Source organism: Megalopta genalis, chromosome 19 (assembly GCF_051020955.1).
Source record: "Megalopta genalis isolate 19385.01 chromosome 19, iyMegGena1_principal, whole genome shotgun sequence".
Lineage (NCBI taxonomy): Eukaryota > Metazoa > Arthropoda > Insecta > Hymenoptera > Halictidae > Megalopta > Megalopta genalis.
The window spans coordinates 2,227,383-2,254,225 of record NC_135031.1 but is presented as its reverse complement, the minus strand read 5'-3'; the positions used below and the strand labels follow the sequence as shown (position 1 = coordinate 2,254,225).

Here is a 26,843-nt window from a genome sequence, read left to right as displayed (position 1 = left end):
AGTAGATGCATTTTCGTTAATTATTTTTCAGGTCTTGCAAGTTTTTAGTTTAGATGATCCTTTATTAACACTACTTCTATCCGAGCTGTCAACAAATACCTTTTAATGACTCCTATTTAACACTATCTTTTTACAAAAGGGTTAAAAGACATGTCTTCTATGTCATCATTTTCTCGTCTTTCGCTATATAGTCATCACAACATTAATTCGGTAAATTTTATAATACAAAATATCCGTAAAAATAGTATTAAATGTTCCTATTCGTATACTTATAATTACTTACCTTTATTTTATGGCAGTATATTAAAGATAACGTATGGATCTTGATTAATTGATCGATAATCAAGAAACCCTATGAATAAACTTTGTAATGATTAGATTGTGGGTTTTATGCATTTATGGTAGAAATATGTACATATAGGTATGTATATTCATCAAAATATATAGCATGTATATTCATACATATATTCATCAAAAATTAAAAGAATATTTAGAAACGAAAGATCTACACCTGTTAATAAAAATAAATGTCTTTTAGTAGAAACTATAGAAATATATAAACATATATCCTGAGATTTTCAAAAACGTATGTCGTAAAATTTTCTTAAAAAATTCGTACGAACGACTTTATTTTCAGCACGTTTGCACGATTTATGCTTCTATATATTTCTCGAATCATAACTTTCTTTTAATCACGTTGAAAGAATTTATCTGACCATTAAAAATTCTGTTAAACATGAAAAATAACGTTGCAATTACACAAAGATAACGAGGAGAAGCATTTAATTAAATTTCGGCGATAATGCTATTCTAGTCTTTTCACCAGCTATAAATTAATACACGATAAAAAGCATTGGAATTATTTGCGAAGATTAAAATGATTTAATTAAACTGAATCCGCGAATATTCGCAACGTTGTTTGAACGTAATTATGACGATAATACAAGAATGAATCGACGAGCCAGTCCCGGATGGTATATAATGGATATGTTAAGATAAACGAAATCTTTGTGTGCAATTAGGGGAGATGAGTGTGGGTTGAAGACTCGGTTCCCTAACTGGATACTGATTGCTAATCCCCTAAAGAGATACCTCCGGCGAATCATCGCGGTACACGGGATCGCCTGCGCAAGACGATTTCCTCACAATAATTAATTAAGAAGCCTCGTTAAAGAAAGCTTTCATTACGACATTTAAGGAGGTGTTCTTATTAATGGTTGGATTGAATAACAATTACCTTGTTACTCAATAGTTGTCGCACTAATTGGCTAACTACTTATTCCTGTGACAATAATTAAGACATCAACGAAATTGTTTGAAATAATTCGTGAACAAAATGATGTTACACGCAGTTTGTTCTAATCCACCTCTGACGAATTATTTTTCTCTACCATCCGTGATGAATTAGTTTTCTCGAATTCTCTACCTTAGTTACAACGAACAGGAGTTAAATGAAAATTTATTTTCAGTGCTAACATTTTTATAACTTAAAAAAGTGTAACGGTATTGCAAAATTTATTCCCTGTATTTACTGTTTTGTATTTCATGTACTCGCTTATGTCATAACTGCATAAAATCCGCAATCTACTTATTATATTATTATCGTAATAGCATGCTGTCTGCTGAAGTATGTTGCGCAACATTTACTATAGAAACATACGGAACTCATACTTTATTCGAGCAAGAAGATTTGTGTTATAGTACCGAAATTTTACATGTGCCGGGGTCCTGCGAACGTACGCCACAATTCATCGTGTCACTCTTAAATAAAGGTCTACAAGTATCGGGACTGATTATGCTAATCGACGGATAAGCAAACCGCGGCGGACATATTTATGATCCTCGTTAGCGTTCATTGCGTTTATTAATTTTACGAGCAGACATCGTTGTTCGTAATTGTTTCTCCCATCCTTCGGACCCCTAGAAGATTGTTGCATTGTTGTTATATTACTTTGCCGATGCAATTATCGCTTACCGTAATAATTAGGAGATATGAGCGAGCCAATCATACGTATAATACAGTGATCAAACATATTCGAAGCATAAGTCGTAAGAAAGTGAAAGAATAGGCAACTAGTTAATGTTCAAAAGTACTCGAACAATTTACAAAATTTTATTAACGCTATTATAAATACATAATTCAATTGATTCTTAGGTTGATTTACAATTATGATTATTTTAAACTACAATTTTCTGACCAAATTATAGTTAAGCTCATTGGTAAGTCAACAAGATGTATCAACAATTAAGTACAATAATTTATTTCAAAAATTAGGATTTATTGCTGCAGAGAATTTTGTATTTGTCATAACAGTGCGAAGCTATTTATACATCATACATATGATTATTTTCAATAAAAATTCTTTGAAAAAGAAATGAACTATAATTCAATTTATCATTAAGTCGATAAAATACATTAGAAATAAAATAATTTAATTAGAATTTCTTATTACAAATAATCTTGCATTTGTCAAAACAGTAAGAAGTTAACTATACATTGTCTCATTGTCAGTAATAAAGTATACAAGCATACGATTATTTTAAATAAAAATTCTTCGAATGAAATTACTTATAATTCATTTTATAATTAAGCCATTAAAATAAATCGTGAACAAAATAATTTAATAAATTATTGTGTGCGGTCGATTTAATTAGGATTTCTTGGTTCATATCATTTTTATTTGACACACACAGCTCTACAAAGATGACCATAAATCGACCTAATAATGAACTTTCTCGTGAACTTGGCACATTTATTTTAAAAACGCCAGTATGAGTCAAGAGGTTCGTTCGGTTATTAAACGCGTGTCGCGTTCTTTTTCGAGAAATAAACGACAGCCGCCTTACCGAGCTTTTGACGATCATTTGTACCCGTCTAGCAATTGTGCTTACGCGTTTCTACTCGTCGGTGATACACGCCGGAACGACGGCAGTCCATCACCATGCCCATTTTCGGTAGGAACAAATTAATTTATTTCGTTGTCGGTGATTGCGTGGGCGGCCCAGCCGCGGTCCCACCGTCTCGTCACGCCAATCAGTAGCGCAAACAGAAGTTAAATTTAAAATGAGCCAACGACTCGCGCGAAATCCAAGGAATGCCGGTCTCCTCTGCAAATGTGTTAAAGGGGGGAGAGGGAGGGGACAACTCATGTAACACGCTGAAAATAAGGCAATCTTCAGGAATGTCTTTTCGAAAAACTGTACGCTGTATTCTTTCCAAGCTTTCGAGATTGCTACACCTCTCAGACAGTAGAAAACATTTTTTCTCATTTGTGATTTATGAACGACATTTATGAACGTAAAGGTAATAACTTCAAATACCAACCGAATTAATAGATTTGATGGCGCAACCGTTGCGTCATTTACTGGATTGCTACCTGGTTGGCGGAGACGCAACGTCTGTGTTATTGCTTGATTCTGATGTAATTGTCATAAATTCTCCCTAATTGACTTTTAGCTTGTAAACAAAAATGAGCGATTTGGGTGGACGGGGATACGCGGCTCGTTTCTATAGTCGTCAATTGTCAACAACTATAAAAACAAGCTACACGGCTCGAATAATCATATCCCCTCTTCCCAAATCGCTCATTTTTGTTTACAAGCTGAGGGTCAATTAGAGAGTATTGACTATAGTTGGTTCTTGGATTGTAGCATAAAGTTCCTACAGCATTGTACAATAGTTCGGTATCTTTATCTGATTCCAACGTGAGATTAACCTTTACTAATTTCGAGGTTAATTGATGCGTCGAGATTAGGATCGGTTTCCAGTAGTCAGAAAAATTGATGTTCCTTAAATGTACACGTCGTAATCACCGTGCATTTGTTTAAAATTAATTACTTGATAGTAGTAGATAATAGTGCATAGTGGTGGACAGTAGTAGACTGCGGATTTTATTCATTTATGAGAAAAATGTATAGCTACGATTCAAAACGGTACGAACATCAGGATAATTGTCTATTGAAATATTACTTTCAACTTTTGCTAAAAGCATGACAAGTAAGAAAAGATTCCTAAGTGTTCTTTTTCCTGGTTTTACAACAAATGCAGAAAATTTTGATTTTGAGAAAGATCTACGCTATAATCGTTAGACTGCGAATTTTGTACGCATCTTTTATGCATTTTTGATTCTAATTTGTGTAAAATGACGCATAAAAATGGAAAGTATAGAAATCCGCAGTCTAATTATACAGGGTGATCCATGAAGATCTGCCACCTAAATTAATAGAAAACCGACTCTTCTATAACAGAATGTTTCGAACAAAAGTTGTAGAGTATAGACTGGGGCATATGCTGATACAATTAACTTTTCCTACATTGCTTTTGTGTAAAATGAAGTTTTAGAAATTGTGATTAAAAAATTCAAAGTGACTATTAAATCTTGATAAAAAGCAACTTAGTAAAAAATTAATTATATCAGTGTATGCCCTATTCGATACCCTGCAACTTCTGTTTGAAAAATTTTGTTACAGAAGAGACCGGTTTTCAAGTAATTTAGGTGGCAGATCTTGGCGGACCACCCTGTATACACAAATATCCGAGCAGCAACGAACAAGCACGAACGAACACGCAGAAAACAAAATGAAAAGACAAAGATGGACATGGATATACATGGAGGCATAAACGACCGCCTAGAAAAGAAATGGAAAAGAACGGAGTTATCAAGGAATAATTAATACGCAAAAAAATAGTAAGAAGCTAATTGGAGGTGTGAAAAAATAAGCAGCGACGAAATAAGGGTAAAATGCGAGAGTGGAGACGGTATCCAACGGGGTCCAGGTGAGAAAAGGAGTGAGACGGCGAAAGGAAGGTAGAAAGTAAGGCGAACGAGTTGGGTATAAGAAAGAAGAAAGGATAAGAAAAAAAGGGGGCTAATGAAAAGAAAGAGAGGTTCCTTATGGTGTGCGCGCGGAGAATCGTCTACGCGTTACGGTGAAAAAGCAAAAAGATGGCCGCGCAGCATGGTGGTACGTGAGGGTCCTGTGCCGCGGTCTGTAATTATCGCCCAGTGATCGTGGGAATTGAATTACGAGGTAAATTCGTAACGTGCCAGGGACGGCCGTGCACCGACAAAAGTCAAAGAACCAGCACTGTACACTGATTCGTGGAGGCTACTTCGCCATCGGAGTATATTCCGATCGATTATCTGACACACTTCGACCACCGAAACTTTCTGTTCCTGGTCAAAGATTCATACTTTTCATTCGTCGATAGCTATTATATTTATCGAAATTTTTCACTCTTTTATTTAGTTTACTGTGGAATAAAAAAATTAATATATATAAAATATATATTAATATATGTATATAAAAAATATAACTCTCTTTGTGTTTGCATCGTTACCGTACGAATACTTTCGTTCTCTACTATACATTTGTTAGTAAACAATAACATTTTTTATTTCTTACACCACTATTACTTTAATCCGCTCATACTGACAAACGTTAAGGGACATGTTACACAGATACATATTCTTGGGTGAAGTAAATCTTTTTAATATGGGATGAAAATTTGTATAGCGTTAACGAAAATATTAATTTCATTTTCCTTAATTTTAATTTTCTATTATTAGTATTATTCTTTTTATTTGTGGTATGTATTAAGCAAAAACATACTATAAAACAACTATAGTGTGTACTTTGAATTTAATAAGATGTATAATTATTAAAATACCAAATTTTAGTCAAATCGTAACGATATGTAAAATTTCTTAACTTTTGTCGGTAAGCGTACGTTAATATAATCAACAATATACAAAAATGTCAAGGTTATTTATAATTTTTATTTAGGTTATTCGTAACAAGGTTATAAATTATATAGGTTATTTATACAAGGTTATTTGTAATTATAATATTAAGGTTACTTCAAATAACGAACTGTAATAAACCAAAATAATTAAATAACCAACTTCAAATAAAGAACCAACAAAAATGACAGCTCCCGGTGTTAGGGTTAAGAATCCCTAGGGTTAGGGATTATATTTAGAAGCGCAATGGTACAAAACGATCGGCCGGTGCATAGATGCTTCCCTTGAAAAGTTCCGTTGATCCCCGTCGCGGTGTCTCCTCGAAGCTTTCAGGTTCGTTGATTTATCGCTGGCCCGTTACCGGGCTCGATTTTCTCACATTTCGAGTCGTGGCGACCGGTCACGACGCGGTTTCGTAAGTCACCCTCCGACAACCTTTAAAAAACCCTTCCCCGCGGTCCACGAGAGGAAGCTCGAAGTGGGTGGTGCGCCACTTCCTGGGAACCCTCCGACTCCCCCGAGGTTATTACGGGGAGGGACGGTGGTTGTCAAACAGGAATTTATAGCGCTTTCAAGCACGCTAATTGGACGGTTGTTCCGGCGACCGGTAAGTTCTCCGACCGCTCCGAGCCCTGATAATTCCTGAAGATCTGGACAAATCTTCGTGGAAGTTTCAGAGTTCGATCCGGAGTCAGATGTCTTCGCTATGGTATACCAATAGACATCATTCGTTTTAGCTAGTTGGACCGTTAATTTGCCACTTTTCAGGAGATTTTAACATTTTTGCAACGTCACGCACCTTTTAACACGTGGACCCTACAAATTTGAATAAGCTGGAAAAATAGACAGGTGATTTTCTTCTGGAACTAGCTGGGATGTCCAAAGTTCGATTAGTCACACTTTGTCCGAGCGCTCGGAATATCACATTGTAATAGTTATTTTTTTATACGCAAAGTATAAAATAATAATAGTTATTTTTATAAATAATAATAGTAATAGTTATTTTTTTATACGCAAAGAAAAAACAAAATGAAACGAAAATACACAATGGACCAGTTTTAGCCGTTACATTAAAGTGCATAATAATTTTCAAGAAATAAACGCTATATACAATTGAATGCATGATAATGAAATTTATAAATTTGAATGTTGCAGCATTCGTGTTATTTTGCATCATAATGAAGATGAATGCTGTAACATTCTCGTCCGCGAACGTGTTAATCAAAGCTAGAATATTCTATATAATACATAGAATTCCGAATGTAATTCCATTTATCTATTTTCGTTTATTTAAAACTGATTTTATTAATTTAAAGCTTTATTTTTTTGGATGATCAGAAATATCAAGGTTATATATATTATTATATACATTATATAAAAGTAATGTAGGAGATATTTTTGTACGTTTATCAGATAAATCCAACACGTTCATTTAGGGCCATTTGCTTTGTGGGCCATGAACGAGAACAGAGTCGAAGGGTTTAAATTTCATTTTCTAGAGCTGTTGGAATGGGCAGATTTTTTGATATCACAGAGATGCCTGGGCAAAGGGCAGCGAAGGGCCGAGAAGGAACGAACGCGGACGTTTATGGAGGCGGCCTTATGTCGCGCCGCAGGTATACTGGAGCAGGTATTTACCTGTGCAGGTTGTACACGGTGCCTGCATACTTTCGGCTCCTCCGGCATTGAGCCCATCGCGCGTACAAGTATTCGCGGCGTGGTTCTTTAAGCAAAGAAACAGTATAAGAAAAAAAGTGAACGCCCCATGAACGCGATTCATGGTAGGAGCCCCCAATGGGTCCGGAGGGGGGACCTCCAGCCTTCCGAGATTCGAGTGCAAAGAGAGAGAGATCGATTCAGTTTCTCGTGGTAAATCTCGACTGGGGGCCATTGAGTTCCGAAATCAACGTGAATCGATATTCGACGCTTCAACTCTCTCTCTTTGTCTTTCTCTCTCTCTCTCTCTCTCTCTCTCTCTCTCGAACGAACGAACGAACGAACGAACGATATTATTTTTTTACATAATTGTGGTAATACCATTAATGGTGACTTCTTCGTGAATCAATAAAAAAATTATTTTTGGGACGGTCTTATTAAGCTTTTTAAATCAGTTTATTATACTGGGTTGTAAAAGATTATTAATACTGTAAATACATAAAATTCGCGTATTTGCAATAAAACATTGTTTATAGTGACTAGATTGTAGATCGCCGTGTATTTACAGCATGTGCAGATTTTTAGAAGGCACAAGAATACGTTAAATTAAATTAATGAGATAGACAGAGGAAATTTCTCTTTAATTCTAATTTTTGTAAAATGATGTATGTGAATGAGATTGTACGTATAAAGATCCGTAGTGTAACAGTGATAAACAATATTTTCGATTATTTTTGTAATGATCATTACTATCCTAAGCATGCATTCACTGTTTCTCAAATGATGTCATCTAAACTTCTTTCATAATACGAGTTAATGAAATAAATGAAGAAATAAATATATTAACCACACTTAAATGTACTGCTATGTATTGAAACTTTATCTACAGTTTCTTGCAATTAGCTCATATAGTATATTTAATTTCCATAAAAATCAGCAGTCTACCAATAAAGATGTAAAATATCGGAGTTCAAACGTATCGCAGACGTTCTATGTGCATAAGATCCTGTGACAAGTAAATCGCTGATTTTGGTCCAATCGCAGTTTATAAAAATTACAAAATTCAATAAGTGTCAATACGATTTTCAATGTGATAGAATTCGTGTTCTATAATAAATATATATTTAATATGATACTATAGTTACATAGACACGGAACAATGAACGTATTGGATTATTATGTTCCTCACTGCAATATTCACTAAACATGCATACATCGATTACATAGCGTACATCAATCGTACGATTATATAGCGTACATCGATTGTACGATTATACATATAGCGTGCATTGATTATACAATTACATAGCCTGCATCGATTATATGATTACATAGCGTGCATCGATTATAAGATTACATAGCGTACATCGATTATATGATTACACAGCCTACATCGATTATAGTATAATCGATATTATACTATTAGCGAATATCGATTAAACAATTACATACTTTAGCTAACGCAATAATACTTCACTGCTGATAACTAAGGCACTCTCGAAAGGAATGCCACGATTATTGTTACAAAAATTACAAAACACAGTAAATTCTCTTTAATTGACGCTTAGCTTGTACACAAAAATGGACAATTTTGGAAGAGGAGATACGATTATTCGAGGCTTGCGACTCGTTTTTATAGTTACCGATTGTCGACAATTATAACTAAACGAACCGCAAGGCTGGAATAATCGTACCCCTTCTTCCCAAATTGTCCATTTTTGTTTCCAAATTGAGCGTTCAATTTTGTTCAAAGTTCAATTAGGGAGAATTTACTGTATTGAGAGTCATATCGTTTCATATGTAATATTTATTTTGGTCTGCCATGATTTATAATATGAATTTCGTGTGAGTACTAGTAATATAAACCGACTCTGTCATTCGTATAATACTGATATAATATCAACTCATAAAAATAATACAAAGCGTGAATATTTCTTTTATTGCACGTTTCCTATTTTAGTCAGCATCAATATGCTTAATTCCACACACACTGTTGGAATTCAAAAAATGTTTAAATGTTAAAACTAAATGTTTAAACTAAAAAATAAAGAAGAGTCCCCAAACCGTTCAAAATTGTTTAACACTCGGACGATGGAGATCGGATCTCTTCGGACTCAGAGATTTCAATTAATTGTCGGAAATTGAAACTCAAATAACAATATATATATATATATAGATAGATATTGTTATTTGAGTTTTAATTTAATATATATATACACATATAGCTTTTCCGCCGTGGAAAAGCTGCAATGTTTAAAAGAAGCATATTAATAATTTAATATAAGATTGTGACTGTGAGCTAAACGACGCCAACGAACATGTTAATCTCCATGAAGCGTGACGATTTGCATATTCAGATTCGGGGAGTGTAACAGCAATAATAAATCGATATTTTCGTTGATACGGGGAGCTTAATGGCTGGCGGGCGGGGCGGCTGCACGAGAATTCCGGAGGAAGCAAATCGAGTCGTAAAATCGACGGCCCGGGACCACCCAAAGCCCGGGATGCCACGTTTCTTCGGAGTTTCGTGGATGATGAAGGCGATTCCCCACATAACGAGGCCTCCGCGTCCCGGAACTGCTTTGAAACGCATCCGAAGGCTCGCGAGGTGCATCGACCGCTGCAACGCGTCGCAACGACTGCATCACCGCTTGCACCGCGCACAATAAGTATAATAAATCAGACGACGTCATGTTCGATAATTGTTCAGAAGTGTGAACGGCTCCTTAAAGTTTTTATCTACAAGATTTCTGAAAACAGTTAGAGTGGTTAAAATGGCGTCGAAGATCTTCAGGATCATTTTTTTAATCATCCGTTAATCACCGTTCGGTGTGAGCATAGTTACTAATTGATATTTATTAACCAGTTAGGTGTTTTTAACGGGTATAGGTACTAAGCATGAAGAAATGGCAATATTTTGTGTTATGAGTGTACTCGTCGTGCGTAAAAATCTGCTGTTTAAATTGCAATTTTAGAGGGAACTAAAATTCGTAAATGTTAAAATGTTTTTAACATTTGGAGAACAAGACGAAATAAAACGAATAAAAATAACTATAAATAATTATCATGAAAAAACTTTATAAATATAGTGTCTAGGGTAGGTAGCATACTCATCATAGCTTACTTTTTACGACATATTTTACACATACTTTTCAAGGAGGTAACAGATTATTTGATTTAATGTTAATGTTATACAATCGTGTTCCATTTTTATCAGAAAATTATCATGCTTCAAAAAACAGAACATTTCATAAAACTACAGCGTAGCTATTGATTCTCTTCTAGTTTGGGAGATTTTTTTCTATCCTTGTACATTGTATTTTTGCACATCATGATGAAAGATGCTAGTTATAAATTAAGTATGATGATTAATAACTTATAAAACGTTGAAATATTTAAATATTATTTCTAGTTATAGCAATCAGATGATTGGAATTCAAATTGTACCTACTAGTCACTTTTGATAATGAAGACTTTCAATTTAACTGTTCATTCTGCATGAAGACACTACGCGATTTAGAGAAATTAGTAGCTTTTTTCGATGTGCTATAATTTGCGGTAAATACATTTGAAAAAGTGTTAATCTTGCGTTTCTATATAGAATATTAATGCTGACACTATTCGCCATTTTCTTTTATTTTAATAGCTCAACTTCCTGCAATAGTTATCTAACACATCAATGAAAATATTCTTCAAAATGCACTGGTATTAAGTGAAGAATCCAGGAATACAAAAGAATTTCGAAAGATATTACTTTTTCATGAGAAGTAAAAATTATATGGTAATTTGTAAGCAATGCTTGTCTATTCTCTATCGTATTTTTAAATCACGAAGAAGGGCGAATTCAATGGTATAGGACCGCGCTTCATTTTAATTGTCTAATACTAAAATAATGTGAGTTGTATTTGAAATTTTTATCCTGTTATTATTAAATTAATGCCTAAAATTTTGTTTTACATTCTTATAGTTCTTTCTGCTCAAGTAAGTATTTATTTGTGTATGTACAGTGTACCACAAAAGTGTTCGTACACCTTTTAAAACGTAATAACTTTTTAAAACTCAACTGAACGACACGCCTTTTTTAAATTTTGTTATTAGTTGGAATGATAAAAAATATAAAAAGCTCTCGTCTTTTTTTTAATTTTTTTATCTGAGCCTGTAACAAAAATTTAAAAAATGTCTTTCGTAGATCTCGGCAACTCATATGCATGCTGAAAATTTCATCGAAATCGGTTAACTTAGAGTCGAGCTACAGGCGTTAAAAGGTTTAAAAAACTTCAGATTTCTTCCAGTTTATGGTAAGAATCGTGATTTAACTGCGATTTTTGCCATCTTTAATTTGTTGTAACTCTCAACAACGTCAACTAATTTCGATGAAATTTTCAATCGAAATCTATGAGAGACATTTTTTAAACTTCTATTTATAAGCTTAGATAAAAAAGTTAAGAAACGAGAGATTTTATTTGCTTTTGTCATTCTAAGCAATAGCAAAATTTAAAAAAAGAAACATTTTGCTCATCGTCAAGTAGACCAGTCCCGCTATCATCTAAAAAAATTCAACTCTCGGACACTTTTGTGAGCCACGGTATATACACTCTACGCTGCCAGTTTCATGAATAGTCTGCAGGAGGGGCACAATTTGCGAATGTATCGTACAAGACATACGCAATTCGCGAATTTCTTGGGAATCTGAATTAGGAAAGCGACAGCTGCCGAGGGTACTTGAGTCAAATGACTCGAGCACGATAGATTAAATTTGGATATTCTCAGAATATAGCAATGGTTGAAAGGAACTTACAAGACACTGTTGGAACTACTAATTTCCATCTTGAAACAAAGTTTGTTAAAAGCTGAACAAGTATCGGAATCGTTTACCACGAGTTCACTATAACTCCTACAATAAAATGATTTTTACTCCGAGATTACTAGACTGCGGATTTTTGTGCAAAATAAGAATTGTGTGCACTAATTACAAGATACAGAAGCTGCGTAAACGTTGATTTCGTTCTTTAATAATTTTAATAATTTGGAAATAATGCAAGCGTATTTTTAAATTCTTCTAATGTTTTCACTGTACTGTCTAGTAATTACCTTTGTGGTCACGGTGAATATTTTTTTACAATTATTTTTTAAATAATAAAGTAATAAAATAAAATATATATGTAGTATTACTGAAACATTCTTTTAATCAATTATTTCATAAATACAAATTATAAACCGTTTTGTTTATGATAAATTCAATTAGGACGATAAATCTAAATGTTTGTATTAATGAAAATTACATTTTTACCTTTTCCGATACACTTCGCAATTGAACATTCAAGCAATACACAAGGGTGTAAAAAGTATTGTGCACTCAAAGATTGTTTATAAACCTTTAATCAGAAACTACATTTTTATTTAGCTTCATAAGCAGCTTTTGCCTTCCTTGAAAAAAATCATTATCGCTTAAAAGAAACAATTGATCGACTAAACCATCTATTTGCACAAGTTTTCCCCTATAATCGCCCGCAGTTGTTTTCTGCTTCCTTAGAGAGGAAGATTACAGAGGGGACTCAAGTTCAAGGTTGATTTATTTTACATATTTTTGTACCTACTTCTTTGAGATCAACGATGATCCTTTTTGTCATGGCGTAACGTTGCGATCGTGATGTTTTATGCGTTTTATTTAAATTTTGCTTTATTCTATCAATTTAAGTTTGATACTGTTTTGGTAACAAATAGTTTTAATGTAATAGAATAACATATTCCGTACGTTACAAGTAGTTGGAGTGTTCGTGATGTTGATTGTTTGAAAATCGACTATTTGTATTTCTTCAACCTGGATGTAAGAAATGCTTAAATGTAAATAGTGTTTGTATTTCCGTAAATGTAGGTTCGGTAAATATCGTGCTACGGTAAAATGTGGGGAATTGTGGTGACAAGCAAGAGATAGGAAAGTTTGTAAATATATATGTCCTTGTCTACTCATGTTGTGCATATGATGTGCAGCTGTTTAAGACGTTTGAACGTGTTTGAAACACGGTTTTGTTGACTTACAACTGAATTACTCAGGGACTTCCAATTACAAAGTAATTCAATCACATTGTATTTCGTAATTCAGATCTTCATTCAATTAAATTACAATGTAATTCGTAATTGCTATTGGAGTATACAATTACAAAATACTAAGCAATTAAGTTACATTAATTCCTAATTACGATGTAATTAAATTAATATTACGAATTACGATATAATTGAATTAATATTACGAATTCCGATGTAATTGAATTAAAATTACGAATTAAGCAGATAATAAATAACAAAGATCAAAATACGTAGAAAATACAATAGACACGGAAGTGAATATACAAAAGAAAAACCTAAAAATGTATCTTACTTCAAAATTCTGGACTGTGATTGGAGTAACTTTATTTCAATTTCATTGTATTTGAATGACACTCGTGATGAAAATAATTAGCAACTGAATTGATTAAAAGATTTTAATTATTTAAATAAATTACAATGTAGTTGAATTACTATGTAATTGAAACGTAGTGTAATTGCAAAATTGAATTCCAATGTAATTGAATTAGCACAACTCTGGTTTAAAATTGTTTGAATTGCGTCGGAACGTTCTTATTAGACACAATAAAAATAGCTAACGATTTGAATTAGCTATTAGAAATTTACAACATCGATGAACAGTTTGTAACAGCGGATAAAAATGACCCAAGCTTCGTCATCCGGGGGTTCAAAGATGTCTCATAGGGATCGGGAAACGTCTGAAACTCGTCTGCAGAAAATCAACGAGCGGACACCGCGCGGTCTGCCACTGGGATTCCTCGTCCTGGTCTTCTGCCAACCTGATCTTGGCTTGGACCTCGTTTCGCGACCGACACGATTGCTAAAAGTGATTCGCGCTCGTGCGTCAACCGTGGCCGTCTGACTAGTGTGCGCCTAACTGGAGGTCCTGACGGCTGTGCTGGTGGAATTAGTCTGGAACCGAGACGACTAGGAAGTGCACGATCCGATATACACTTCCGTCGAAACGGCCACCGAATTCTGGCTCTCACTTAACGCTATCAATCTTCCGCGGCGAAGATTTCGCGCGTTACGTCTCGGCTCGTTGGAGCGACTTCAAATTTTAGCCCCTTGCCTTGGCGCGTAATCGTTCGTAATTGAGCAATTGGAAAAAAAATATTTCAGATGTTTCGTTTGACGGCTATTAATCCTTTTCGCTTCGGGGATTTTCTGTAGTCACTAGACTGCGGATCTTTACGTTGATAATAATATTTTATCATTGGAAACAACATTAAGAAATTAACATAAATCTCAATAACGATCTCACGCACACAATTCTGACGCGTGACAGTTTCAATCGTGTCTCACATTTATTCATCATTCGTTCATTTAACCTTTTGTCTGTGATTACCGAGTCATTTTAACCCAGTGTGCTTTTAATGGTCACCTAATTGCTCAATTTACACAAATAAAATAAAATAAATTGTTGTTACACTGGAGACAACAGAAAAAATAATAGATCTACAAGAAGAATCTAAGAATCTTCACAAATATGTTTTGAGACATTAATGTTTAATTAGAATAAAACCGAGAATTATTAGGATCATCGTCAATTGTATGGTTGTTAAAATGGTCCGACGTGCGAGGGTTAATGCATCGACTCCAACTTCTCTCACATTATTTAATTACACTCATTATATCATTTTATGATAAAATAACCCCACGCTCATCCCTCTTGATTTTATTGAACTTTATTTGTAAGAATCGCATACTGAAGTATCTAACTTTAAAATTATAAAAACATTTCTAAAATTTTTAAGATTACCTTCATGTAACTTCCAGAGCAATTTCTATCGCCGAATCGATAGTTAATCCTGTCAGGCAGTGTAAAATTCAATTTTCCGCCCCTTCGAAAAGGTTTCCTAAACCAGATAATGAAATTCCGTTCCCGTCAAAGAAATCATCCCTTACTGAGAGACGAAATCAAAGTCTATTATGACTCGTAGATTTTGAAATATTATTATTATTGGGGAGCAGATGATTGAAAACAAAGATAGCAGATGTAACAGACATTCGCATTACTCGTTTTTTTTCATCGTTAAAAAATGCCTATATTATATTCTTTCCCAGCGTTTCTTTCAGTAAATAAATCGGAAACATAATTGAAATGATTCTTTCCTGTTTAAAACATTCGATTTCATCTGTGTCAAGTTATACGAGTTTCTATTTACAATATTATAACATTAAATGTGATTTTTATTATTTGATATTAATCGCCTATGTTTTTTACATTTATTATCTTTATATTCTAAATATTAGATGATCATGAAACAAGCACTTTAATGGCAACAAAAGGGTACAACAAAACAGGAACTTTAAATAGACTAGCAATAATTATGATGACATTAAGGACAATAATTTTTAACATTATTAAGATAATTAATAAGCAATTTTAATCTGTGAATCTCTCTGGTAAATTAGTTGATTTAATTGTATTATAATATAATTCCCAGTTCTGCTACAATGTAGGGTATCCTAAAATTATGGTACTTCCGGAAATAGAGGAAATGAGGGGTTCGTGAGATGATTTGAAGTAACTTTTTCCTTACTGAAAATGCAATCCGTGGCTTCGTTTACGAGTCATTGGCGCAAAATAGTGACCAATGAGAGGCGAGCTCGCCTAGCGCTAGGCAGCCGAGCCAATAAGCGGATCTGGGCTTCGACTACTCGTTGACTCGCCTCTCATTGATCACTGGTTTTCGTAAATAACTCGCAAACAAAGCCGCGGATTGCATTTTCGCTAAGGAAAAAGTTATTTCAAATGACCTCAGGAACCTCTCATTTCTCGAAAGTACTATAATTTTGGGACACCTTGTACATTCAAATAAATATAATAATCGCAATGGATATGTTGATTGAATACCTCTTTTAGAATCCAAATACTTTTGGGTGGTATTGTATTGGCAGCAAACGTGTTAATAGAATCTTGACGTCGGATTAACAAAAGATTAATTTTGTAACATTGTTAGACTATTACGCGCCACAAAATACTTCCGAGACCGAGAAACAAGTCCCGAGGACGCAAAGGGGGTCAGTTGATGGCTCCAGGAACCGTCGCGTCGGCAAACTTTCTTGCCGCTGCAACTTCGTGCACGGTGCACCCCATTTACGGTCCATGCCAGATAGCGCACAATGCCAATTTATTAGTCGTGCCCCTTAGCCTCTCCGGTAAACGGGAACTTACGGTCTCCCATTGCACCCATAAAGGGACAAACGACACCTTCGTTCGTGAGAAACGCGACGAAACCGTCATTCTGTCCACCTTGCCCTCGACTTTCTACAGCTTCCAGTTTCTATTGTTTCGAAGCAAACAGTGAAATACAAACTGCAACACTTTCTATTCGTATTGATGTGTCGGCGCCGATGTCGAAATTTCGTTGAATTTTACACCTCGCTTGAGACCTTGCATTACAACGATTATTACCTTACAGGATATAACCTTGCATTATACACCGTCTACGTTGCCTAATCGAGCCGCACATATTGAATATAAAATGTAGCATCACGTTTGAGGCGCAGAGAAACTTTGTAAGTTGTATCATTCTTAGGTACAGTAAATTCTCCCTAATTAACAAAAATGGATGCACGAAAATGGATTATTTTGGAAGAGGAGATACGATTATGCGAGCCTTGCGGCTCGTTTTTATAGTTACCAATATCGGCGTATTCGGTGCAACAATTGTCGGTAATACGGATAATTGTTATTGGAGCATCGATTATGTACGATTTACTGGGCACGCGGATCATTTTGATGGGACCTGATATTGCGGGCTACCATGTCTCGATTCGATGGACGCGTACATGCGTGTACACTACTGTACACCCGTGAAACAACCGGACTTAGGACGGTGTCGTGTTACCAAATAGAAGATGGACGTATTAATTGCAAGATGGATTTAAGGTAACACGAGACGACATAATCCGATTATGAGGCTCATGTCGGCTGGACGTCAGATTCGACGACGACGGCCAGGATTTCTGCTCGAATATAAGGTTACGAGATCTTGCGGTGTGCTATATCGTTTCCAGTCGTTTCCCTCTTATTCGATTTCGTAATTTACAATCTTCGTCCATTTCGTTACAGTTGTGTCCACATTTTAATGTATACAGAATTGAATAAAATAAATAATTTTGTAACGGAATGCTTTAACCGATTAATACTTTTATAATCGAGGAAGTTAATTCAACGAATTATAGATACAATAGCATTTGGGATCAGTATTAATTTACTTTCTTAGTTTAATGGATTGATAAAGTAATATCTATTCATGCAATATGTTAATAAGTAAATGCTTTAATAATTGAAGAAATAAATAAATCAATAATTTAATATTTCGCTAGTTTAGTGAATAGTTGTACAATCAAATATTTCAGTGATTCTATGACTTATTCATTTAAGAATGTATTAAATAGACAATTTAGTACTTCAACAATTTAATGTACCATAAAGAATATTATTTTGGTCTCATTTAATGATTCGCTAATCTAATAAATCAATAATTTTAGAATTTCATAATTCAATGGACCGATAACGTAATACACTTAAGATTCAATAATTTAATGATTTAATAAACGACTCGATTAACAATTTAGTAAATAATAGATGATCATTTCCAACGAAGTTGTAGAATTGTATAGTGAGTATAGTCAGTATACTCAGTATAGTTAGAGCATAGTCAGTTTCCATAGTACTGTAACGATGTCTGAAAAGATGCAGGCACCGCGCATGAGAAACGTTGTTCCACGAATCTCGTCCCGCGAGCCCGTACAATGAAGAAGAGAAGAAGCAAAGGGCGGCAGAGGAACTAGAGAGGCCTTGTATCGTAAACAGATCTCACGTCGCGTTGTTATCCGCGACAGGATCTTAAGGAGCAACACCTTCGCTCGTAAAGCATGTACCTGCGCGGCGCGGAACGCGTGTCCACCCGGTCTCACGTGAACGTTTCGCTGTTTCACGCGTGTTACCAACAATAAGTGCCGTACAATCGTTTACCACCGCTACTATTTGTACTGTCGTGTAACGAAGCGGCCAGCCAAAGGACACAGTCGGAGATCGCAAACCTTTCGATTCAAAACGAAGAACAACATTAAAAATTGATCCAACATTACGGTAAATTCACCCTAATTTTCTTTCAGCTTGTAAACCAAAATTGACGATTTGGGAAGAGGAGACAATTATAAAAACGAGGGGCAAGCCTCGCATAATCGTATCTCCTCTTCCCAAATTGTCCATTTTTGTTTACAAGCTGAAGGAAAATTAGGGAGAATTTACTGTATTTTCTTCTGCGACAACGAACACCGATTTTCAATTGCAAGTCTACGATTGACGAATAAAGAATTTCTTTAATAGCTTTCTCAATCCTTTTACGCTACAACTACCGAATATTAAACGCGGCTGGTAGATCACATTTTATAATAATGCCAAGATTGTATTCATTCAGATTTTATACAATTTTTATTGCAACGTCTGCTTGGATCAATAAGTTCATTCAAAAATTTCTTAAGGTAATATTTTTGGACTTTATAATAAAATTATACAAGAAGAAATCAGAAACCAGTCATTTTGAGACGGCCGATAATTCACAGCGTTTCTTTAAATATCAACGAAAATATTGTCACGATATTTATATCAAAATTTTCCAGCTGTGATGCTACGGGTATTTTAATTTTAAAAAATGATATATACAAAATCCGTTCGATTTTTTTGTGTGCGACATACAAAACTCAGAGATGTGCGATGCTTGTAACGAACTGTTCAGCATCAAGCTCAAGCATCGTATTTTTAAATTTGCTGAAAACTAATTTAATTATTTGTACAAGGGTAGAACATTACTATATTTCCTATATTTATGTAAAATAAAAATTGTCTCCATCGATTGCAGGATACATGAGTCAGATATAACTTTCATTCTTTCTTTAATCATTTTAATAAGTTGAAAATAATGTATCAACATTTTTAATATCTTTCAACCATTCGTGTTATTTTTCTCATCAATGCATAAATCCGCAGTTTAAACGGTACATATTATTTTCCTTCCAGTACTTAAGTCTTTGACGTGTGATCTATTTTTCAGATCGAAATATTTTGAATTTTTGAGGAAACTGTAATTTAATGTAATGATTCGTATTTAGTGTAATGATTTTTCGTTGAATCTGCGAACGTGAACTTTCTTCGTAAATCTGAACTGCCGTAGAATCGTTGTAACAAGCTGATAGAATGATACGAACATTGCTTGGTGTGTGCATGTGGAACATCGGTAATGTTCACGTCGTAGTTCGACACATGAGAGTTTCTGAAATAAAATATTTGCAAGCGCACTGTTCGACTTTCCAGTGCAAAAGGTTAACCGTGCCGCGAGATCGAGTATTATCACCCACGAGGCACTGCGGTCTCTCTTTAGTATCAACAGGAGATTGTTTCACACAATTCAAACGTTTTCTGAATGTTTTCATCACTCTGTCATTTTGTAACAGTCCATACTTGCCTACCATAAACGCATAGATCCGCAAACTAGTTGCAGCAAATAATAGTACTTGTTGCAGAACAATATTAATAGATATTGTTCAAAAATAAATCTACATATCTGTATATTAATAGATATTATTCAAAAATATATCTATATTAACTGATTAAATTAGTTTAACACGTTATTGATTCGTAAAAATACTGAATTATTAATTATTAATATTAAAGTATTAATATTGTAAATTCCTTATATATAACGTCATTGAAGTATTAAAGTACTGAATTGTTACAATATTGAATCGTTTAAATATTGAATTGTTAAAATAAATAAATAATGAATATAAATATGAATATAATAATGAATACTAAATATTGAACCGTTTAAATATTAAAGTATACTGAATTGTTAAAATATTGAATCTCTCATCGTTGCGTTACTGGAGTACAAAATGATTAAAACATTAAATCATCGAGGTGTTAAAATATTAATGTAAAGCATATGAAAAAGTTATCATTTAAAAATATTTAATACGACACACGTTAACCAAATATTAATCTGACAAAGGTTAAAAATACGAAATCTAGTTTTTCAGATTTTTAACCACGATCGCAAGTAAATAGTTTTCTGGTATCGATGGTATCCGGTCGGAGGATTCGTGACGACTCAATCCGTTTACGACAGCGTGCATTATTGAATGAATACACAGGGGTTGCGGGTTCATCGGTATCCAGCATTCGTTTTTGCCGGGCGCTTGCAATTTCATTGGTAGCATACAAAGGAAGACAAACTGCCGCATCACTCCGGCCATTCATTCGTTTTAGATGCTTCGGTATTTTTGTTATCTGCTGTGGTTCGTGCGAGCGCGCGCGCGCAAGCAGATGATATAACGCTAAAGTAAATTGCGCACTCTATTCTCGGTGTAGGCCACATACTGCTTGTACGAACACAACGAAACTCTATTTTCCGACGGCACGAGCACGTCCGTGAGGAAGCTTCAGACGGAACGAGCAAAAAATCTGATGATAATGCACCGGTAATTCTCGGATGCAGGATTCGTGAGAGTGCAACCGGGCGGTGCAAGCCTGCCGCGATATTAATTATTTGAGCGCTGCAGAAATCCTGGTTAATTTCGTTTCTTCAACACACCATCATAAAATTCTGCTTAATCCAAGCTATCCGATATCACCGATATACAGGGTGTTCGAGATATTCGTGACAAGACCGGCAAGAGAGTGATTCCTCGCATAAAACTGAAAAGTCGAATATATGCAACCGAATGACTGTAAGATATAAAACAAAAATAACTTTCACAGGCACCTGTTTTTTAAATTTGTTATTATTTTATTATTTTATTTGGAAATATTATTAGTGAACATTTTGCAGTATTATGTGAAAAAACAACATTCCCAGGAAGATCGCCGACTGATCTAGTTCTTTCAAACCAGGCGATTAGGTTTCGAATCATGTTATAGGTAAGAGATACTCTGATTTTCTCTAAGCTTTAATAATCAATTTTTCACTGGAATAAAAAAACTCAACGAGTTTTAATCGTTGCTAGACACCGTACGTAGCCATCTAAATCTCCAAGGAATGCTCAATAACCTACAAAAAAAGGAAATAAAAAAGATGAAAAATGTACAACGATAGAATAAATTTTTTTCATACGGAACTTCATTTTTGGGAAAATCGAGTTTGAAAATTCGTCAGGTACACGTATAAATTACTGAAATAAATCAAAATCAATTTAACAATAGCTTACACGTTCTAATTACGTAAAAATTGTATCATATTAACCCTCAAGGACTTTTGCGGTAGATTTCTACCCCATGTATAATATTTGTATAATATAATATTTATTATACACTCGATTGTAATTATATATTTTATTTATTTAGTCGAATTACAAAGCAGCAATAGCGTCGGAATTATGAAGACAGACGTTACGGGTGGATAGAAATCTGTCCCGCGAAGAACCTTGAGGGTTAACACGTGAAGTGCCAAAAATCAACCCCAAAAAATCTATCATAAAAAATGTATCATAGTAGATGGTATTCGAATTCTTTTGCATTCTAAAGATTCTAGTTAAATTCAGTTTGTTCGAATATATTACAATAGAAATAGATTTTAGAGGCTAATTTAACATTAGCGTCGCCCATATGTGACAGATGCTGTACTTAATGTGTTAAATAAAATAGGAGAAGTAAGCGGCTGGGACAATATGGGACGACTTAATATCGTCTTCGGAAGAAAACATCAGTTTTGACGAGGAAACCGCTCGCATGCCTCGTGGACCGCAACGCTGAGGCTGAATCAGGTTGCAAAACAGCAAAACTGACCCCGATTCGGCCGGGAATTGCCAAAGCACAGCTCATCGCCGACCCGTGGCATGTGCTGGCCTGGTCATTACCGACTTTCTTCGTCCGGCGAGGTTCCACTATAAAGCGATTTCTGTCATTCGATGCTAATACCGACCGCATCCTTACAAGGCTGTGGATAGCGTCCGTGCTCTCGGAAGGAGGCGGCTAGTCGTCGCTCGGCGATCGTGGGATCGTTCTGCTGGATCGCGATCGCGCGCGCTTCACGTGATCGACTCTGTTACCAGAACTCCGCCGCTGTTCCTGTTGCTCCGGCAAAAAAATCATGCTCCTCGGATGCTCCCAGCGAGATCGAGCGTGACTTTTGCGGCTGTGACCACTTTTCATTTTTCCACGAAGCCGTTCTGCGTCCGTCGAGAACACGACTCTTTTTTTCTTCCCCTTCCGTCGTCGAGCCTTGCCGGGGACTCTAGCCAGCCAAAAACGTCGCGATTCTTTTTATAGAATTTTGAAAGGAGTCGATCAAAATTCACAGTCAATAAGCTCTTTTTGCTTTCTCGTGCAAGAAAAGCAGTTCCACAACAGTGGAAAGTGAAAGAAAAATTGTCTATGTCGGATCGTCGTAGAATTCTGTGTAGATTTCTTGAGTTTCGCATTTTACAAATTTCGTAAAAATCTTGTAACTGAATGTTTGATTATATAGGATTTAAACCGTTGAGGAATCGAATAGCGTTACAGTTTCAGTTTTCGCTTTTTTCTTAACACGTTAAATGTCGCGTTGATTATATGTATACAGTGGTTCCCGTTAATATTCGGACACTTTTCAAAATGTAATAACTTTTTTATGATTGGATTGAACAACTTTAATTCTTTTTTAGAAGATAGTGCGACCAGTCTACTAGACCATAACTAGAATGTTTTTTTTAAATGTTGCTATTGCTTAGAATGATAAAAGAAAATATAAGATTCTCGTTTTTTAACTTTTTCATCTGAGTCTATAATGAAAATTTAAAAGATGTATTTTGCAAATTTCGGTAAGTTATATGCATGTTAAAAAATGTATCGACATCGGTTGATCTTCGTATGAGCTGTAAACAATTAAATATCACAAAAATCGCAGTCTTGTCCCGATTTTTGACATTTTCGACCAATAAGTGTGAGAAATTTGCAGTTTTTGCAATCTTTTGACGCTTGTAACTTGACTTCGCGTTAATCGATTTCGATGAAATTTTCAGCATGCATGTATCTACAAAACGCATTTTTTAAATTTTCGTTATAGGCTCAGATAAAAAAGTTAAAAAATGTGAGACTTTTATTTTGTTTTGTCATTCCAAGTAGTAGCAAAATTGTAACAAAGTAGTTTAGTCATTGTCTAGTATACTAGTCCCTCTATCATCTAAAAAAAATTCAAAGTGTTTATTCTAGTTTTAAAAAAGTCATTGCGTTTTAAAAAGTGTCCGGATATTAATGGGAGTCACTGTATATGTATGTATGTATGAAGTGGACGCTATTCCTGGAAACTTTGTCAAATTCGGAATCTTTGGGAGCTTTGGAAACTTCGTAAAATTTATAAATTCGGGAAACATTTAAAACTTTCGATACTTTGACTTTAGAAAGATCTTATGAACTTTAGAAAGTTTGTGGAACCTTGGCAATTTTGAAACTTTATCCAACGAAACTTTGCACCGTGACGTATTCGAACAGACTAAGTTTTACCAAAACTTGTAATTTGTAACACGCGAAAGAATTAAGTAATGAACGTTAGTTTCTAGTTTCAATTTCCTTAACCAAGCTGTTTCTAGTTTGTGTGATATTTTGGGATTGTAATAATGTTATATTCGTGAAATACATGCGGAAATTTTCGAGTAAAAGAATCTTCGAGAATGTAATTTTTCAGAAACGTTAGTGAAGCGATGCGATATTAGAAAAGCGAGGGGTTGATCGTTCTATGACTCGCAGACGCGATGGAAGATAGCTCGCAGCGGACTTATTTACAAAAAGGAGCCGATGAGAGAGAAAGAGAGGGAGAGAGAGAGAAAGAAAGAAAGTAGAAACAGCAGGACGAGCAAACGTTCCAAAGGCTAAATATTTATACTGGCTGCACGTGTTCATCTGCTTCGACGAGCTACCAACTACCAACACCAACTACCAACGTTGCGTGCCTCGTCATGGGGTAGGTCGTGTAGACGCAAAGAGTATACTCGAAAGTCAAGGTTGACGTTTTCAAGTTACAAGGGTATTGGACTTTCCTGCTGCGGCTGGCAACGGTTTTAATACTACGACTATTTGTTTGATCGCATACTCGACGGGTCTAAAAATACGTTCCATAGCACGCACATTCGGATAACAGATTTTTAAATTATGCCTTCGCCAGCCACCGAATTTAACATTAAATTTTTGTCGAATTTTACTAACATACTGGAGCTATAAATTTATTTATTAATGTCTACAATACTTATGTAATTTATAGAAGAATCAAATTTATTTAAATTGATTGACAATTTGATTAAATTTAAAATAATTTTGCATTTATGACAGAAATGAGTAGATGTAAGCGTTTACGAATGTTAATATATTTGTTTGAGCTCATTAAAATCCTTAAGGGAGGAAAGAAATTTCTATTTAATTTCTGTTTATTGCAATGGTTGTAAACAATTTTCATTTTGCATAAAGAATCGCACTCTAGTTATAAGTGTACTATTTATTATCAGATTTTACTAATAGTATCTTAAGATCTCTTTTCTGCAAATCTTACGTAATCCGTATTTATAATTGTCTAACGTTCGTTTCATTGTTTAATGAAGTATCCAATCTCTGTGGAATAGTAAACCTCCTGAATTTTTAATAAATCAAGAAGGTTTATGTCGTGTGTCAGTATATAAGCTTTGTTTTCAATTTTGTTAAATGAAGCTTTAGAGTATGCAAATAAATACTGTTAAATTCCAGTATTTCTCAGTTCTCTTTTATTTAGAATGTTTACTTTTTATATTTTATCACAACTACTAATCGAACATCATAAATACACTATCTATTATTTAATTCTACAGATATGTGATTTAAATTCGGCAAGCTTCGATAACCAATGAAATAATTCGATAAACTCCTAAGAAAGTATGAAAAATCTGCCTCGAACCGGTCTTCTCGGTTCAAGGGGTACCGTGTTTATCCTGAATAGGGTTGTCTCGTGCAAATAGTAGGCTCGATGGGATAACCCTGCAAGAGAACACGTCGAGGGCCATACTTGACGCGACCTTTCTTCATCGTAATAACGCCAAGGCTCGGTTCACTCTCAGGTCGATAGAGATCGCACGTTTAGATCCTACCTGACAGCCACGTCAACTTTCAAAGTAAAGAAATCTAGAATAAACTGCCAGCAAATTCTAAAAATAAAGGCAACAGTGCCAACTTGTTATCAGCATCAAGCTTCTAGAAACGAGAAACGATCAAAGTATTCTATGAAATATATCATACAGCAAACTTATAAAGCATTTTAATTGTCATCGTAATCTGATACAAATCAATTTATTTTGACTAAACTTTTAATTATAATGATTTTAGAAAGTTGTTTTGATTATTAACCCTTTCGCTCCGAAAAATGTATACATGTATATGTGCTCGAGTAGTGAGTAGTATGATCATGTAGAAAGAATGCATTGTATACATATACACACATGCTCTAGAAATGTACGATCATGTACGAAGAATGTATAATATGTATACGTGATCTACAGGGTGAGTCACAAATTAGTCCCCACGATTCTTCAATCCGTTCTGATGGTCTGACAAAAAAATGTTTCCTATCAAAGTTAATTAGTATTTAACCGACACTTGTTTAAATTTAAAAATAAATTGATTTTCGATTAAAAAACAAGGTCACCGTTATATCTTTAAATGAAACTAGATGATTTTAACTTCATAGCATTGTAGGCGACGATGTGGCGAATTCAACGACCTGCTACACGATGATCTTCAGATAACATTGAAGGAAAAATTTCCATGAATCGATTGCCACAATATTTAAAATAATTCGGCGATACATAAACCAAGGCCTCACATGTAAGCATAAACAAATATGAGCGTAAGCATTACAAATGCTCATTCACCTAATTTCAGATACATAAAACAAAAGATTTTTGTATATGCAAATAGGGATACGCTTTTTAATCAACAATCGTGTGATCATAAAATTTATTAATAGGAAAAATTTATACTAATAGAAACATTTATTTTACTGTCGGTCAAAATGACCAGATTTACATATTAATGTATTTTAAAGTTATTGAAATTCTGAAGTTTCTTTCATAGAAAATGTCTGAATAAATTTCTTAATCCAAGCAGACACTACAGTGGGGTATCCTACAACTAATTCGCCCTAGAACCTCGTTTGTATATAATGTACCTCGAATATATGATGTACAACACAATTATTACTGAACACAATGATTTTACATAGAATAGAATAAATTAAATACTAAATGAAAAAATATAAGAACACACAAATATACATACTATAAATTTAATTTATGATGTCTAAATTTTATACATTGGACATATACATAGATTCATAAAAAATTGTAAAAAAAGAAGAAGAAGAGGTG

General features: G+C 34.5%; 1 protein-coding gene and 2 long non-coding RNA genes across 5 annotated transcripts in view; 1 reads left to right on the top strand and 2 right to left on the bottom strand.

Annotated features, from left to right (window-relative positions):
- The window catches only part of wb (wing blister), a 256,747-nt gene that overhangs the window by 47,016 nt on the left and 182,888 nt on the right, over positions 1-26,843 (top strand). The gene's annotated exons all lie outside the window — the stretch shown is intronic.
- Positions 1-26,843, bottom strand: part of LOC143260781 (uncharacterized) — a 59,365-nt gene that overhangs the window by 3,219 nt on the left and 29,303 nt on the right. The window lies entirely within an intron of this gene.
- On the bottom strand, positions 21,249-25,636 carry LOC143260750 (uncharacterized). Its single transcript, XR_013035049.1, has 2 exons — positions 22,403-25,636; positions 21,249-21,532 (listed from the first exon to the last, which is right to left on the bottom strand). It is a non-coding gene; the product is annotated as an uncharacterized LOC143260750 (long non-coding RNA).